Source organism: Equus asinus, chromosome X (assembly GCF_041296235.1).
Source record: "Equus asinus isolate D_3611 breed Donkey chromosome X, EquAss-T2T_v2, whole genome shotgun sequence".
In the NCBI taxonomy this organism is placed as follows: domain Eukaryota; kingdom Metazoa; phylum Chordata; class Mammalia; order Perissodactyla; family Equidae; genus Equus; species Equus asinus.
Genome location: NC_091820.1, coordinates 30300950 through 30318611, shown reverse-complemented (window position 1 = coordinate 30318611; position 17662 = coordinate 30300950). Strand labels below are relative to the sequence as shown.

General features: G+C 40.0%; 1 long non-coding RNA gene across 1 annotated transcript in view; it reads left to right on the top strand.

Moving 5' to 3' along the window:
• The first annotated feature begins 2172 nt into the window (after positions 1-2172).
• Positions 2173-17662, top strand: part of LOC139042716 (uncharacterized) — a 69099-nt gene continuing 53609 nt past the window's right edge. The window contains exon 1 of the long non-coding RNA XR_011499776.1: positions 2173-2311. This is a non-coding gene — a long non-coding RNA (uncharacterized lncRNA). The remainder of the gene's footprint in view (positions 2312-17662) is intronic.

Sequence of the window (17662 nt, the reverse complement as noted above, 5' to 3'; positions counted from 1 at the left end):
GTATGGTATGAGCACAGATATAAATGACTCAACTGTGTAGAAGAGTCTAAAGTTAGATCCACGCATAAATGAAAACTTATTCCATTTCAGTGTTATCATGGTAGATCACGGGAAAAGGAGGAAATTTTTAAGTGCTTCTGGGCAATAGATTACCCATATGGAAAAAGGGAATAAAATGGGAAGCTCTGCACTAAATTGTACATGGAAACAAATTTCAGGTGGATTACACACTGTGAAAAGCAGGACTTAAAGCTTATAGAAAAAATATAAGACTATCTTATATAAATTGGGGTTAGTAAAGGATTTCCTAGTCAAAATATAAAAAGCACACATTCTAAAGGATAGTCAAATTCAGCTCCATAATAATTTCAAAACTTTCAGTTATTAAAAGAAAGTATTGAAAAGGTTCAAGAACAATACAAAAAACAGGGAGAATTATTTGCCCCACATTAACCAGAAAAAGGGTTATTATTCACAATGAATATTTTTAAGGCAATGAGAAAAATGGACAAAAGGTATAAACAAGCATTTTACAGAAACATAAATGCCCAAAACAACAACAAAAAAAAGGGCTTACTCTTACGTGTAATCATAGAAAAGCCAGAATGACATACCATTTAAAAATAAATTCATTCTATAAAAGGCAACTTGGAAAAGGGAAATTCCAGCTCAGGAGCAAAAGCAGGTCCTTTTGAGGAAGCAGGGGGCCTGGAGTCAAGAGTCAATAGCAGATTACGTGCTGAGCGGTGGAGTCAGGGGGAGGAGAGGCTTTAAAAGCGCTCATAATATTGGTTAGTAGCTAACAGAACTCTCGGAAACCACAGGTAACCACAGAGCAAGCAGCCCATTTATCGCCGAGCACTGATGTTCGTTCCAACTTTGCGTCTTGAGGTTGCTTAGAGGGTCACAACACAGGAGGTATGGGGTGGGGATGTGCTTTGTCTCTTGGCCTGCACTCCTGGAGAGGCAGGGCTCGGAGAATCAAGCTCAGGAGCAGGGCTGGTCTAACTTTAGCAAGGGTAGGCTTGGAGTTGGGGCTGAAAAAATAATAATAATAATAATAATCATGATAAGAGGAAGAGAAGCTGAGGACAGAAAACCCAATCAGGGAGGAAAGGTGGTCGGGCCAAGAGAGCTACGGAAGGAGGAGGAGAAGCTCTCACTACACTGCCCAGCAGAGTGAAAGGAGATGCGCCAGGAGACCAGCATGAGGAGACACTAATGCAGACGGCGTTACCACCAGACTGGGAGGCAAGGCATGGGATCTCAGATCAGGAGAGTTTAAGGGACTCCGGAAGACAAACCTTCCTAAGGGGAACCGAGGGGCAAAAGCAGGACTCAGGCCAGCCGGCCCGTGCGGAAAAGGGCGGCTGCGGAGCGCTGTTCTTACCTCCAAGGATCAGGCCTGGCGTGGGGTCGTGGCTGTGAAGAGCAGGGCCTGGCGGGCACGAGCGGCTTCTACAAGCAGGGCCTGGCTGGGTGCTGCAGCTTCCGCGGGCGGGGCTGGCTGCAATCCATGGCTGTGGCTAGCAGAGCCTGGCCTGGTGGCATGGCTGTGGAGAGCAGGGCCTGGTTGTTTGCCATGGCTTCGGAGAGTAACGCCGGGCCGGGATGCTGGACGCCAGACAGAAGCCTGAGATGGCGTCTGCAGCTGGGTTGAGGCTTTGCAGAAGATGGCAGCTAAAGCTCAGAGCTCTGGGTCCCGGAAGCTCCAGGAAACAGATGGCGCCTTAGAAGATTGTGTGTCTGAGCTGGCTCTTCCTAGTGGGGCTGCTATTTGCCACGTTTTTTCCTTGAGCCATGGTCTGAGCTCATCGCCTAACTAAGCCAATGCCCCCTGTGGGTTGTCCTGTGGCAGCTTTGCGGCCCGGGTGCGTGGCAGTATTTTGGCCCTTTTCGGCTACCGTACATCTAAGGGCTGAATGGGCGCTCTGACTGGCACGGAGGTTAGCCCGCCTCTTTGCCTGCAGTGTATGCAGGGCCCTCAACCATCATGGCAATGGAGGCTGCGGTGGTGGAAGCTATCATGCCGCTGAGGAGCTCAGTGGTGCCCTGTCGCTTGAGACTGGGGTAATCTGGGCGAGAAGACCTGGGGTGCCAGTCCTGCCGGGATGGACAGTGGCAGGGGCCACCTCACTCTGCACGGATTCAAACTGCGGCTGCTTCTGCCCTTCTCCCCAATATGACTGCGCGGCCATAACGCCAGGTTCTCAGAAACAGGAAAACCGCTGTAAACGCTGCCTCGAATAGAGCCAGGGCTAGAGAATCAAAGAAGGTGCACGGACCCTGGTGGAATCTTCGCTTCTGATTGGTGAGCTGGATATCACATGACTTCTCGTCTTCCCAGAGCGGTCCAACCCAGATCCTTTTGGCAGCAAACAGGAGGGTGTGCGGCCACCCCTTTGGGATCTGCTCTGGCCTGGTCGATAATGTGAATTTCCTCATCTTTAAACATAGCCACTAAAAGTGTGTGAGTGTGTGTAGGAGGGTAGGGCTCTCTGTATGAACAATTTGAATGAAGCAAAATCAGCGTGTCATCACCATTCTGGTGGCTCATACCCAAATCACAATACCACGCTGGCCAAAAAGAGATAATACCCTAGCTACGTCGCCCTCATGTAATCTAGTCAGGACACTGGGTTCATGGATGACCAGAGGAGACAGTCCTGGGACTCCTCCTGACATCTGGATCCCCCTATGCCTGACTTGGGTGGGCTTAAGGGTTGGAGGGCTGCTGAAAGGGGAGAAACAGGATGGGGCCCACTGTCCTCAAAATGTTGAGCACTGCTGCCTCCAGTAGTTCCCAGGCACCAGAAGGGGCTGTAAGACATTTTCCAGGATGACTGCTTTTGCGTGCCTGGCCCCCTGAGGCGCAGGCAAGGATTGCTTGGGATTAAAAGTGGTACTGCCCTTAAATATACATCACCATTTAAATAGGCTACATAGTAATCTAGTGATGAATGTATGCTAATTTATTTGACCTAGTATTCATTTTTGGCCACAGATGTCTAGTTTCTGTTAATATAAATAGTTTTGATACACAGACTTGAAGTTTAATATTTGGACATTTATTTTTAGTCATTGTTACAAAAGGGTTGCATGTTCAATACTCAAAACAGAAAAGCAAATTTAAGAAAACTTGCACCTAAATTTCCATACAGCCATAGATAACTACTGGAAATGTTTAATTATATGTTGGCAGAAAGGCCATTCATACACGTTTCATAGTTTTTTTGTTTTGTTTTATAAAAATGGAATTATTTATCCATACATATTGTTTTGTAACCTGTGTTTTGGATCCAGAAAACACACTTTCCATATCAATAAATAAATTTACACAGACCATTTTGTAACTAGAAAATATTCCATTTACAGAGGAAGCCTACCTTTTCAAACATTCTTGCATCGCCAAGATTTATATTGTTTCTAACTGTTCACTCTCTAACACATCACTGTGAGACACATCCTTCTCGCTAAGATTTGTTCATATCCTAAGTTTGTCCTTGTTATGGATAAATTCCCAGAAGTGGAAATTCTTGGTATAAGGCTAGGCACATTTATAGTTCTTTGATAAAAATATTGGCAGGCTGATCTGAAAGTCATTGGTACAAGAATTTTGGCAAAATGGAATGAGATGTTTAGTGGAATGGATGAGCAACTGGAAACACAACACAAAATTGAATGGAATGGTATTTGGAGTGTTAAATAATATGGAGTGGAAAATGGATTTGAAATGTAATGCAGAATGGGATGAAATGGAGACTGGTTGCAGAGGAAACTGGAATGAAATGAGGAATAGAATGTGGACCTGAATAGGATATAATGGAAAATTGGATACGATGGAAATAGAATGGAATATAATGGGAAAATGGAATGGAAAGGAGAATGGAAATAAATACCTAATGGCATAAAAGATATAATGTCATGTGAGAAAAGGAATGGAATATAAAGTGAAATAAAATTTTAAGGAAAAAAAGGAGGAAATTGAAATTAAATAGAAAGGAATATAGAATGGAACTGAAAATGCAATAGCATGAAATAAATAGACTATTAAATATGCAGTATAGATTTAAAAACAGTGGATGGAATAGAAAAAAAATGGAATGGAATTTGGAATGAAATATAGAATATAAGGTTTTGAAGGATGAAATAGAAATTGAATAAAAATGAAATGGAATATGGAAAACAAAATACTGGTGAATCAGAGGACAGAGTAAAATGAAGGATAAATTTATAGAATGTGTTTCAGTCAGTTACTGCTCCATAACTTGGTGTTGTGAAACAACAACTATGTTACTCTACTCAGAGATTTGTTTGCCTGGAATTCAGACAGGGCTTGTCTCTTTTCCATCGGATCTGTGCCCTCAGCTGGTGCAATGTGAGTTGATGTGAGGTCATGAGGGAACAGCTATCAGTGATGACTCCTAGAATTTGGCCAGAGAATCTGGATGGATGGTGGTGCTACTTAACTGAAATAGGGAAGACTTGCTTAGTAGAGGAGCAGGTTGGGGAGACAGTGGAAACTGGTGATTCCATTCTGACCATGTTGACCACTAGAACCTGTGTGATTATGTTAGTCATTTAGGGGAATAAACCCCAACTTATCTCACAAATGTTCCATTAACTCTAGCGGGCAACTTTCACCAGTTTCGTGGATCCAGTATTCCTCTGGGGTATCATTTCAGTTTACGCACTGATATCTATCCTTTCCTTCTTTCTGGAAGCTTTCTGGGCCTTAGTTCTGATCCTTGATGTACTAATAACTAAAATGCCTCCATTTATCCTTTCCCTCATTTAAAGAAATATATATATATTTCTGTATATATCATATATATACTTCTCCTTATATATATTTATCCATATGTATTTTTATTTATATAAATTTTATTTATATATATCTATATAAATATATATTTATATAAAATTATTAAATTTTAAAATGAAATAAATAGATATTTTTGTATTTTTTTAAATTTTAAAATTATTTTATTGAGGTCATATTGGTTTATATATAACATTGTGTAATTTCAGGTGTACATTATTATATATCAGTTTCTGTATAGACCGCATCGTGATCACCCCCAATAGTCTAATTTTTGTCTGTCACCATACATATGTGCGCCTTTACCTCTTTCACCCTCCCCCCAATCCCTTCCCCTCTGGTAACCACTAATCTGCTCTCCTTATCGATGTGTGTGTTTGTTTTGCGCATATGAGTGAAATCATACGGTGTTATCTTTCTCTGTCTGGCTTATTTCACTTAACATCATACCCTCAAGGTCCATCCATTTTGTTGCAAACGGGACAGTTTTATCTTTGTTTTATGGCTGAGTAGTAGTCCTTTGAATACATATATGACATCTTCTTTATCCATTCATCAGTTGATGAGCACTTGGATTGTTTCCACATCTTGGCTATTGTGAATAATGCTGCAATGAACATAGGGGTGCATAAATCTCTTTGTATTGTTGATTTCATGTTCTTTGGATAAATACTCAGGAGTGGGATAGCTGGATCATATGGTATTTCTTTTTTTTTTTTTTTGAGGAAGATCAGCCCTAAGCTAACTGCTACCAATCCTCGTCTTTTCGCTGAGGAAGACTGGCCCTGTGCTAACATCCATGCCCATCTTCCTCTACGTTATATGTGGGACGCCTACCACAGCATGGCATGCCAAGCGGTGCCATGTCCGCACGCAGAATCCAAAGCGGCAAACCCTGGGCTGCCGAAGCGGAACGTGCGCACTTAACTGCTGTGCCACCGGGCTGGCCCCTCATATGGTACTTCTATTTTTAATTATTTGAGAAATCTCCATACTGTTTTCCCTAGTGGCTACTTTTCATTCTCACCAGTAGCGTAAGAGGGTTCCCTTTCCTCCACGTCCTCTCCAACATTTGTTATTTTTTGTCTTGGTAATTATAGTCATTCCTTTTCTGTGGTGTCCTTCTCTGGTTTTGGTATTAGGACAATTTTGGCCTCACAGAACGAGTTAAGAAGCGTCCCATCTTCAATTTTTTGGCATAGTTGGAAAGGATAGGTATTAAATCTTCTTTGAATGTTTGGTAGAATTCTCCAGAGAAGCCATCTGGTCCTGGACTTTTGTTTTCTGGGAGGTTTTTGATTACTGTGTCAATCTCTTTACTTGTGATTGGTCTATTCAGATTCTCTATTTCTTCTTGATTCAGTTTTGGGAGGTTGTATGATTCTAAGAATTTATCCATTTCTTCTAGGTTATCCATTTTGTTGGCATGTAGTTTTTCAGAGTATTCTCTTATAATTCTTTCTATTTCTGTGGTGTCCATTGTAATTACTCCTCTTTAATTTTTAATTTTATTTATTTGAGCCTTCTCTTTTTTTTTCCTTAATGAATCTGGCTAAGGGTTTGTCAGTTTTGTTTATCTTCTCAAAGACCCAGCTCTTAGTTTCATTGATCCTTTGTACTGTTTTTTTTTTTTTTAGTCTCTATGTCATTTATTTCTGCTCTTATTTTTATTATTTCTCTCCTTCTGCAGACTTTAGGTCTTGTTTGTCCTTCTCTTTCTAGTTCTGTTAGGTGTAGCTTAAGATTACTTATTTGAGATTTTTCTTGTTTGTTAAGGTGAGCCTGTATTGCTATAAATTTCCCTCTTAGTACCACTTTTGCTGCATCCCATAAGAGTTGGTATGTTGTGTTTTCATTTTCATTTGTCTCAGGGTATTTTTTTTTATTTCTCCTTTGATTTCTTCATTCATCCATTGGTGGTTCGGTAGGATGTTGTTTAGTCTCCACATATTTGTGATTTTCCCAGCCTTTTCCTTGGAATTGATTTCTAATTTCATAGCATTTTGGTTGGAAAAGATGCTTGATGTGATTTCAATCCTAAGTTTATTGATGCTTGCCTTGTTTCCCAACATATAGTCTAACTTTGAGAATGTTCCATGTGCACTTGAGAAGAATGTGTATTCTGCTGTTTTTGGATAGAATGTTCTATATATGTCTGTTAAGTCCATCTGGGCTAGTGTTTCATTTAAGGCCACTGTTTCCTTGTTGACTTTCTGTCTGGATGATCTATCCATTGATGTAAGTGGGCTGTCAAGGTCCGCTACTATTATTGTGTTGCTGTCAATTTCTTCCTTTAGGTCTGTTAATAGTTCTTTATGTACTTTCATGCTCCTGTGTTAGGTGCATATATGTTCATAAGTATTATGTCCTCTTGTTGGAATGTCCCTTTTATCATTACCTATTGCCCCTCTTTGTCTCTCATTGTCTTTTTTATCTTGAAGTCTGCTTTGTCTGATATAAGTATGGCAACACCCGCTTTCTTTTGCTTGCCGTTTGCTTGGAGTATCATCTTCCATCTCTTCACTCTGAGCCTATGTTTGTTTTTAGAGCTGGGATGTGTTTCCTGGAGGCAGCATATTGTTTGATCTTGTTTTTTAATCCATCCCGCCACTCTGTGTCTTTTGATTGGAGAATTCAATCTATTTACATTTAGAGTGATTATTGATATATGAGGGCCTAATAATGCCATTTTATCTCTTATTTTCTAGTTGTTCTATATTTCCATTGTTTCTTTTCCCATGTATTTTTATCTGCCATTTCAGTTTGGTGGTTTTCTGTGATGGTGTTCTCAATTTTCTCTTTATTTATGATTTGTGGCTCTGCTCTGACCTTTTGTTTAGTGTTTACCATGAGGTTTGTATAAAAGATCTCATAGATGAGATAGTCCATTTTCTGATAGCCTCTTATTTCCATTAGATTAAGCAAGTTCCATCCCTTACCTCTTCCCCTTCTGAGTTATTGTTGTCACAAATTATTCTTTTTTGTGTTGTGAGTTTGTGACTTAATTGAAGTCTTTATAGTTATTTTTATGCTTTCCTTCCGTGTCTCTTTTATGTTATAATTGTTTGCTAACCTATTCTGATAGAGAGCTGCAATTTTCTGATTTTTTCTGTCTATTTATCTCCTTGCTCAAAGCTTTGTAAACCTTTGCCTTTTTGTTTCCGGTAGGAGAGCTCCTTTCATTATTTCTTGTAAGGCAGTCTGGTGGCGATGAACTCCCTCAGCTTTTGTTTATCTGGGAAAGCCTTATTTCTTCATCAAATCTGTAGGATAATTTTACAGGATAGTGTATTCTTGGCTGAAAGTTTTTGTCTTTCAGTATTTTGAGTATATCATTCCATTCTCTCTTAGCCTGTAAGGTTTCCGCTGAGAAATCTGCTGAAAGCCTGATAGGGGTCTTTTATAGGTTATTTTCTTCCATCTTGCTGCCCTTAAGATTTTTTTTGTCATTCACTTTTGACAGTTTTAATATTACATGCCTTGGAGAAGGTCTTTTTGCATTGATGCAATTAGGAGTTCTATTGGCTTCAGGTACTTGTAAGTCCTGTTCCTTCCCCAGGTTTGGGAAGTTCTCAGCTATTATTTTTGGAGACTTGTCATTTTCCTTCTGTTCTGAAGTGTTACTGTAGTTCTTCTTGGTGTTTGATGAATTGATCCTCTGCTGGTGCATTTGTGGTAGTATCAGGTCTCAGATTCCACCTGCCACTGTTGGGTGGCAGGAGCTGTGTTTTGTGATCCCACCCCATCTGCTGATAGTTGTGTGGGTTGAGCTGCTCTGTGTTCACATAGGTTGGCCACAGCTGCTCAGCAGGTCTCACTTGTGTGGGTGGGGCCACTGTGCTAAGCAGGCAGTCCAGGTGAGCTGCTGCACTAGGCGGGAGGAGTGCTTTCATGTGGGGCTGGTGCCTTGCTCGCAGGTGGGTCCTGTGGGTTTTTGGGCTCAGCGGGTGGGTCCAGAGGGCTGCTATGCTCATCGGTCGGGGCACCTTCGCATGGGCTGATGCTGCGCTTAGTGAGCAGGGCATCTTTCAGGGGCCTGAGACCCTGCCGCTCAGTCGGAAGCATTCACACAAGCAGGGCTGCTGCAGCACGTTGGGCACTCCCACGGCCCAGGCTACCACTCCAAGAGCGTTCACATGTGGGCCAGGCTGCCTCTGCCTCCACTCAGTCATACCATCCACTGTTTGAGGATACAGGATCTGCATTGCTACCACCGGAGAGAGGGAGGTGGAGAAGGCTGCTTCCCGGGGATCCAGTCCACCCACCTTCAGATGTATAGCTGCGTGGATCTCTCGGGTGTCCTGTTGTGCTGTGTAGAGAACCCTCTCTTGCTTAATGAATCTCTGTTTAGTTGTAACTTAGAGGGGAGAGACAAAAGGAGCAACTCATTCTGCCATGATGCTGACATTACTCTATTTTTGTGTATTTTTGAAATTAAAAAAATGTATTTTATATGTTTATCTATATATAAATATAAAAATTATATATGTACTTCTTCTTTATAAATATATAATTTCTTTAAATATATATTATATATAATGTTTATATATATTACATATATAAATATAATTTCTCCATGTGTCTATATTATATGTATTTTTTTTCTTTAAATGAGGGCAAGTGAAAGAAAAATATATATCTATTTTTTTTCTTTCACTTATTGATTTGGCTAACCTGTAAGATCTCAAACTTTCTTCTAAGGAAAACTCGGTCTTTAACTCCATTGGTGTGTCTTCAATGCTCTCTTCTTTCTCTTTCCCACTGCTCTTTTTTAGGCAGTATATATGTATGTATATGCTCAAAAAAAAAGAAAATTCTGGAAGGATGATTTTTTCTCTTTGTATTTTCCAAATGTTTTCAATGAATATACACTACCTTTGTATTCATAAAAAATACAGCTATTTGCATTTTGAAAAAAATATAACTTTTAAATTTTTAATTAGGTTTTAAGTTGTTGTAAGAAACCAAGATCTCTCATATACTACTAGATGGAGTTTTAAATTAATAACATATTGCCAGATGGAGATTTGACAATATATAGTTAAAGTCATAAACGTGAAATCAACCTCTTCTAGGCATTAATTCTAAAGGAATACTCATATATACCCACAAAGTTGTATGTTCAAAGGTGACTATTATAGTGTCAATTATTTTAAAAGTCTGAAACAACCTCATTTTTCAAGAGGACACACTGGATGTCCATAGAATAAACTTATACAGCTTTCACATGATGTTTCTGAAGAAATTTTAATGCCGTGGGAAAATAGCTATGATATGATACAAGTAAAGAAAGTGATTACTGTATATACTGATCAGTATTTACATCTCTTTATCTATGTGTCTATCTACCTGCCTACCTACCTATCTAGCTATCTTAATTTCCTTTGGCTGCTGTAAAAAATTACCACAAATTTGGTGCCTTAAAATAACAGGAATTTATTCTCTCACCACGGTGGAGGCCAGTACAAATTCAGTACAAAAATAAATTCAGTACAAAATCAAGGTATGGACAGGCCTGTAATCCCTCTGAAGGCTCTAGGGGAGAATCTGTTCCTTACCTCTTCCAACTGCTATTGGCCGCTGGCCTACCTTAGCTCATTGCCACTATCACCCCAATCTCTACCTCCATCTTCACATAGCCTTCTCCTCTTTGTATTTGTATCCAATCTGCCTCTGCTTCTCTTTTATAAGAACACATGTGACTGCATTTAGGGCTCACCTGTATAATATAGGATAATCTTCCCACCTCAAGATCTGTAACTTAATCACATCTGCAAAGTCTTTTTTTTTTTCCGACATATCAGATAACATTAATAGGTTCCATTGATTAGGATTTGAATATCTTTTGGTGGACCGTTATTCAACTAACCACACTATCAATCTATCTACCTATCTCTCTTTATACCTATCTAGCTTTCTACATATATTATGCTCTCATTCACTAAGGAGCAGTGGTTCTCAATCGCAAGCATCTTGCCCCAGAGGGGATATTTGGCAATGCCTGAAGATATTTTTGGTTGTCCCAATTAGTAAGGTGGAGGTGCTACTGGCATCTAGTGTGTAGAGGCCAGAGATGCTGCCAAACCCCCTGAATGCACAGAACAACATCCTACAACATGGAATTATCTGTCTTATCCATAATGTCAGTAGTGTCAAGGTTGACAAACCCTGCTGTAGAGAATTTAGACAATTCAGAAAAGTTTATAACAAAATTTAAATCACAAGCACTCCTGCCAGTATTGATAACTATTAAACATTTGCTATGTCATCAGAGTGAAGTCACAGAAGATGGCAGAGTAGAACTCCAAAAATCCATCCCTCCACATGTAATGATTAAGCTGGCCAAAACTATCAGAATCAACTTTTTTTGAACTCTGAAATTTAACTAAAAAACTTACAGCAACCAGAGACTTATAATTTTGGCAAGAGATTTCAATGGTGTTTTTGCTTACCTGCCTACCAGCTCCCATTCCTCAGCTAGGCAGTGGCTGTGGGGATGGCAGCCTGTATTGCTGGTTCAACTTGCTGGTGCCAGAGGGAGAAATATGGATCTTGTTCTCAAAGAATTCTGGTTGTGCATTTTGACCTATTTTGTGGTTCCCTGAGGGATTAGTTCAGAGGCTTGCCTTTCCTTCACCCACCTCAGAACTCTGTGGGCTGGAACAACCTCCCGGGTAGCATTTGTTGAAAACATTTAAAGGCAAATACTACCCACAAGCACCTGAGGCAAGAGATGGTAGAAGGGGCATACAGCATGCTGTAGATAGGTCCCTTGCCCATCCGTGATGTAGGAGAGTCTCACTCCCAAGGAGACTGAGACTTCCCAGATTGGGCTGCTTGTTGTGACTAGGTCTGTTTTACTGATATGCCTGCCACCCTGGTGTCTCTGTGTAAGAAGAGTCTCATGCAGATAAAGAGGTTTCCGGGACCAAGTTGCTTGCTATGACTGGGTCCCCTTTATCCTGTTCCCTCTTGCCATCCTCCCACCCCCACAGACCCCTGTGTCTCTGGGCAGGGAGGTGAGTCTGACCAACAAGAACAAAGACTTTCTGGCTCAGCCTGCATTTGTGACTTGGTCCCTTTCCCTGGTTCTGCCCAACTGCCCCAGCATTTCTGGGTGAGAAAGAGAATTTCAGGTACCCAGGGACAAAGAGGCTTCCCACATGCTGCTGCTTGCTGTGAGAAGGTCCCTTTTTCCTCTTCAATCAATCAGCCAATCTTGGTGTTTCTAAGTGGGGAAGAGAGTCTCAGACCCTCTAGGACAAAGAAGCTTCCAGGTCCAGGCCCCCTGTTGCAACTGGGTTCTGCCTGCCCATTTCAGTTTTCTCCTTGGAAAAGAGGAGTCCCAGTCCCAGAGGGAAGAGAGAGTGCTTCTCCTGGCTGCTTATTTCTGGTGAGGCTCCCAGTTGGTCCCCCTTGCCAAATGCTGTCAGGCTCACTTGACGTTGTCTGAGGAACTCCCATTTGATCTGGGAAGGACCGAACCTACCTGATCTTGTGTTGCTAGGTCAGGGGTTGGAAAACATAGAGTATGGAGGCATTCCTCTTTTGGGTGGGGATACATAAGACACTCCGCTGCTGTGTTGTTCCTCTGGTCCTAGGGTCCCAAACCAGTTTGTCTTCTTCCCACTCCCTTTCAGAATTCTCCTTTGGTGGTCTCTTGTACCATTTCCCGGATTTATAGATGGTTTTAGCAAGGAGAAACAGGTTTATACATTCTGGTCCAGATTGGAAGTCTTAATTCACTTTTTTAAAAATAATAGACTTTATTTTTTAGAGCAGTTTAAGGCTCACAGAAAAATTGAGGGTAAAGTAGAGATTTCTCATATACCCCCTGCCCTCACTTACGCAGCTTCCCCCACTATCAACATCCCCCATCAGAGTGGTACATTTGTTACAGTGAATAAACCTACGTGGACACATCATTATCACTCGAAGGCCATAGTTTACATTAGGGTTCCCTCTTGGTGGTGTACATTCTATGGGTTTGGACAGTATGACATGAATCTACCACTATAGTACTATATGGAATAGTTTCACTGCCCTAAAAATCCTCTGTGCACCACCTATTCATCTTTCTTTCCTACTAACCCCTGGCAACCACTGACCTTTTTACTGCCTCCATAGTTTCACCTTTTTCACAATTTTGTATAGTTGGGATCATATAGTATATAACCTTTTCAGATTGACTTCTTTCAGTTAATAATATGCAGTTAAGTTTCCTCCATGTCTTTCCATGCCTTGATAGTTTTTGTGTTTTTTTTTTGCTGAAGAAGATTTGCCCTGAGCTAACATCCATGCCAGTCTTCTTCTAATTTTTTTTGTAGTATGTGGGCTGTCAGCACAGCATGGCTGCTGACGGAGCAATGTAGGTACGCACCCAGGAACAAAACTCAGACCACTGAAGTGGAGCACACCAAACTTAAGCACTAGGCCACCAGGGCTGGCCCCAATACTTCCTTTCTTTTTAGCACTGACTAATATTCCAGTGTCTGGATGTACCACAGGTTATTTATCCATTCACCTACTGAAGGACATCTTGGTTGCTTCCAAGTTTTAGCAATTATATATAAACCTGCTATAAAAACCTCAGCGCAAGTTTTAGCGTGGACGTAAGTTTTCAGCTCACTTGGGTACATAGCAAGGAATGTGATTGCTAGATCATATGGTAAGAGTATGTTTAGTTTTGTAAGGAACTACCAAACTGTCTTCCAAAGTGGCTGTACCATTATGCTTTCCCACCAGCAATGAATAAGAGTTCCTCTTGCTCCACATCCTCTCCAGGATTTGGTGGTTTCGCTGTTTTGGATCTTCATCATGCTAATAGGTGTGTAGTGGGTCTCAATTCACTTTTAACTACAGGTTAGTCAAACAGCCATTGTTAAAGCAGAACTCTACACAAATGAAATCAAACATACATGAAAAGTAAACTCTGCTAGAGAGCAAGAGCAATATTAAACAGAAGTTTGGGTGTACAGGGCTTTTGTGAAATCCCTTGAGGCTATTCACAGTCAAACATCAAAGTTGGACCAGGAAGAAGTGAAGTCTGGGATCTCAAAACTTCATTTTTCCCATTGGGGGAAAACGCCACATATAACTTGTATTGGAAAGTGTTTAAAGCACACTGGAACAAGTTGGGAATTTTCTCTTGTTAAAATTCATTAGCAGACCTGGGACTGATTGTATAAAACATTAAAGGTGGGAAAAGTAAACGCAACGAGAATACCTAGGCACAGCTCTACAAATTGCCTATATCTGGTAACCCCTGTGTCTTTTTGAAAGTAAATAAATGCTTTTATTAAAACCTTTTTCTTTACTATAAGAACCTCGATCACCCAACAATTCATTCAGATTAACTCTTCTTTTATGCCTAAGGAGTCCGAGTAAGGCATACCTGTGTTTTCACCACATAGTATTTCTCCTGTCAACAGTTGGATCTGCAGTGGTTAGAAGTAAAGAATAGGTCAGTAGGGAATCTTGAGAAAATTAGAGAGAATAAAGTATTTGACTTGCCTGAAGGATACCGCTGGTATTAATTTGGGGAAACAGGGCTTTCTCTCTGTATTTCATCTTTCCTGTCTTTAAAGTAGATTGGGCTCCACAAACACAACCTCAAGCTCTGATGTAGAATTTCAAGTCTTTTTTCTCTCTTCTTTTTTTCCTTCTGGCTGGCGAAGTAGAGTCACTGACTTCAGGTTGCCTTATGTGAGTCCTGGTTTTACCTTTTAAAAATGCCACCCTGGATTCTGGTAAGACAGGCACATACAGAGAGATACAGCTGCGAAGATATGCTTACACAATCATGGACTTTCTCTCCAGGAACGCTACTAAGTTCTCAGGGTAAAGAGCCGAGAAAGATCCCTCTTGGCTCTGGCAGAGGGAGGGGAAAGTAACCATTACTAAACACTCCCATAACCTTCTCCATAAAAAAGGTCTACTCTCTAGCATAAAATACTTTGCCAGAGCATAATTCTGAAATCTCATCCTGGCTGGGAAAGGGAATTCCTCCCCAATCCATCCTGGCCTTCCAGTCCATCCAAGACAGCCTTCCTGGTCTCACCTAAAGAGAGGGGAGTTAATAGTCAACAGGGAACAAGGCTTTAAGGACAAAGACTGAGAATGTTGTGGTCTAGGAAAGGGGCAAAAATGATATGTCACTGGAGGAGAGACAGAAACAATTGTGAAGGCCACAGCACTGAGACACAGGCCCTCTAAAAGATTGAAACTTATCAGAAGGTTATGTAATGCTTCCTGTCCCCCATACCCTACCACCAAACCAACAAGGCCCCAATATAGTAACAATGGGTATCAGCTGAAGATATGTCCATAGAAACTTCCCAAAGTGAAATGCAAAGAAAACAAAGGAAAACAAAGCAGAACAGAATATCCAAGAACTGTGGGACAATATCAAAAGGTGTAACATACATGTAATTAGAATACAGGAAGGAGAGGAAAGAGAATGAAGCAGAAGAAATATTTGAAGTAATAATTTCTAAGAACTTTCCAAAATTAGTGACAGATAGCAAGTTACAGATCCAGGAATCTCAGAACACTGAGCAAGATAAATCCAAAAAAAAAAGCTATACCTACTCAGATCATATTCAATCTGCACATAAACAAAGACAATGAAAAAATCTTGAAGGAAGTCAGGAAAAGAAAGTTATTTATAGAGGAATAAGGATAAGAATTACAGTGGACTTCTTGTCAGAAAACATGTGAGCAAGAAGAAAGTCCAGGTTTGGATCCCAGGTACGGACCTACACACTGCTCATCAAGCCATGCTGTGGTGGTGTCCCACATGCAAAGTAAAGGAAGATTGCCACAGATGTTAGCTCAGGGACAATCTTCCTCACAAAAAAAATAAATAAAGTCAGAGAAGGTAGAAAATGAAGAGGAAAAAAGAAACAAAGAGGAGATTTAACAAATAGAAATCAGTTACATAGGTGGTACATATTAATCCAACTATATAAATAATCACTTTACATGTGAATGGTCTATACATGCCAACTAAAAGAGATTGTCAGAGTGAATAGAAAAATTAGACCAACTATATGTTGCTTACAAGAAATTCAATGTAAATACAAAGACTCAAGGAGGTTAAATATAAAGAGATAGAGAAAGATATGCTAACATTACTTAAAGCTGGAGTAGTATATGAATGTCAGATAAAGCAAACTTCAGAACAAGAAAAATTATCAGGGATAAAGTGGGGGAAAAAAGAGTCAATTCATCAGGAAGACATAGCATGGGGCTGGCCCAGTGGTGCAGCAGTTAAATTTGCACATTCTGCTTCGGTGGCCCGTGGTTTGCCCATTCGGATCCCAGGTGTGGACGTGGCACCACTTGGCATGCCATGCTGTGGTAGGCATCCCACATATAAAGTAGAGGAGGATGGGCACAGATGTTAGCTCAGGGCCAGTATTCCTCAGCAAAAAGAGGAGGATTGGCAGCAGATGTTAGCTCAGGGCCAGTCTTCCTCAAAAGAAAAAAAGAAGAAGAAGACAATGTAGCAATCCTTACTGTGTATGCACCTAACAACAGAGCATCAAAATTCATGAGACAAAAACTGATAGAAATGAAAGGAGAAATAGACAAATCCAGCATTATAGTTGGAGACTTCATCATGCCTCTGTCAGTAATTTACAGATCATTCAGGCAGAATATCATTAAGGATATAGATAACCTGAACAACACTATTAATCAATTTGACCTAATTGTCAGTTAGGAAACACTCCACCCAACAACAGCAGAATATACATTCTTCTCAAGTTCACACGGGATAGTCACATATTCTGGGTCATAAAACATACCTTAAATTTAAAATAATAGAAGTCATACAAAATCTGTTTTCAGATCACAATAAACTTATGATAGAAACAACAGAAAGATAGCTGGAAAATCTCATAATATTTGGAAATTAAATAATACACTTCAAAATAAACCATAAATAAATGAAATCTCAAGAGAAATTTTAAGTATAATGAATAAATAAAACTGAAAATACAATTTATCAAAATTTGTTGGCTGCAGCTAAAGCGATGCATAGGGAAATTTATAACATAAAATGCACGTATAAGAAAAGAAGAAAGATCTAAAATCAATAACCTGAGCTTCCACCTTAGGAAACAAGAGAAAGAAGAGCAAATTAAAGTTAAAGCAAGGAGAGGAACTGAAGTAGTAAAAATGAGAACAGAAATCAACAAAATTGAAATAGGAAAACAGTAGAGAAAATCAATGAAACCAAAAGCTGATTCTTTAGAAAGGTCAATAAAATTGATAACAAAACATCAGAAAAATCTCAATTGAGGGACATTACAAAAAATAATTGACATATACTCTTGAAAACTGTCAGGATTGTCAAAAACAAGGAAAGTGTGAGAAACTATCACAGCCACTGAAGAACTTAAGGAGACGGGGTGACCACATCTATCATGGTATCCTGGATGAGATCCTGGAATCTAGAAAGATCATTAGGTAAAAACTAAGGGAATCTGCAAAAAGTATGGACTTCAGATAATAATGGATCAATATTGGTTCATTAATTGTGACAAATGTACCATTCTAATGGAAGATATTAATGTTAGAGGAAACTGGGTGTAGTATATGTCTATAGTACTATCATCACAACTTTTCTGTAGACCTAAGACTTTTATAAAGTAAAAACTTATTAAAGAAATAAAAGACTAAAAATGTAGCTATTATTAGAAGTCCATTTGTTACATTTACAGAAAAATGTTTCTATTTCAACTTTTTGACTTAACGTATATTATGGCCATTGACAATTGTGCTTACTATGGTATTAAAATACCATACGTTAGTGTAATTCAGAATTGTACTCAG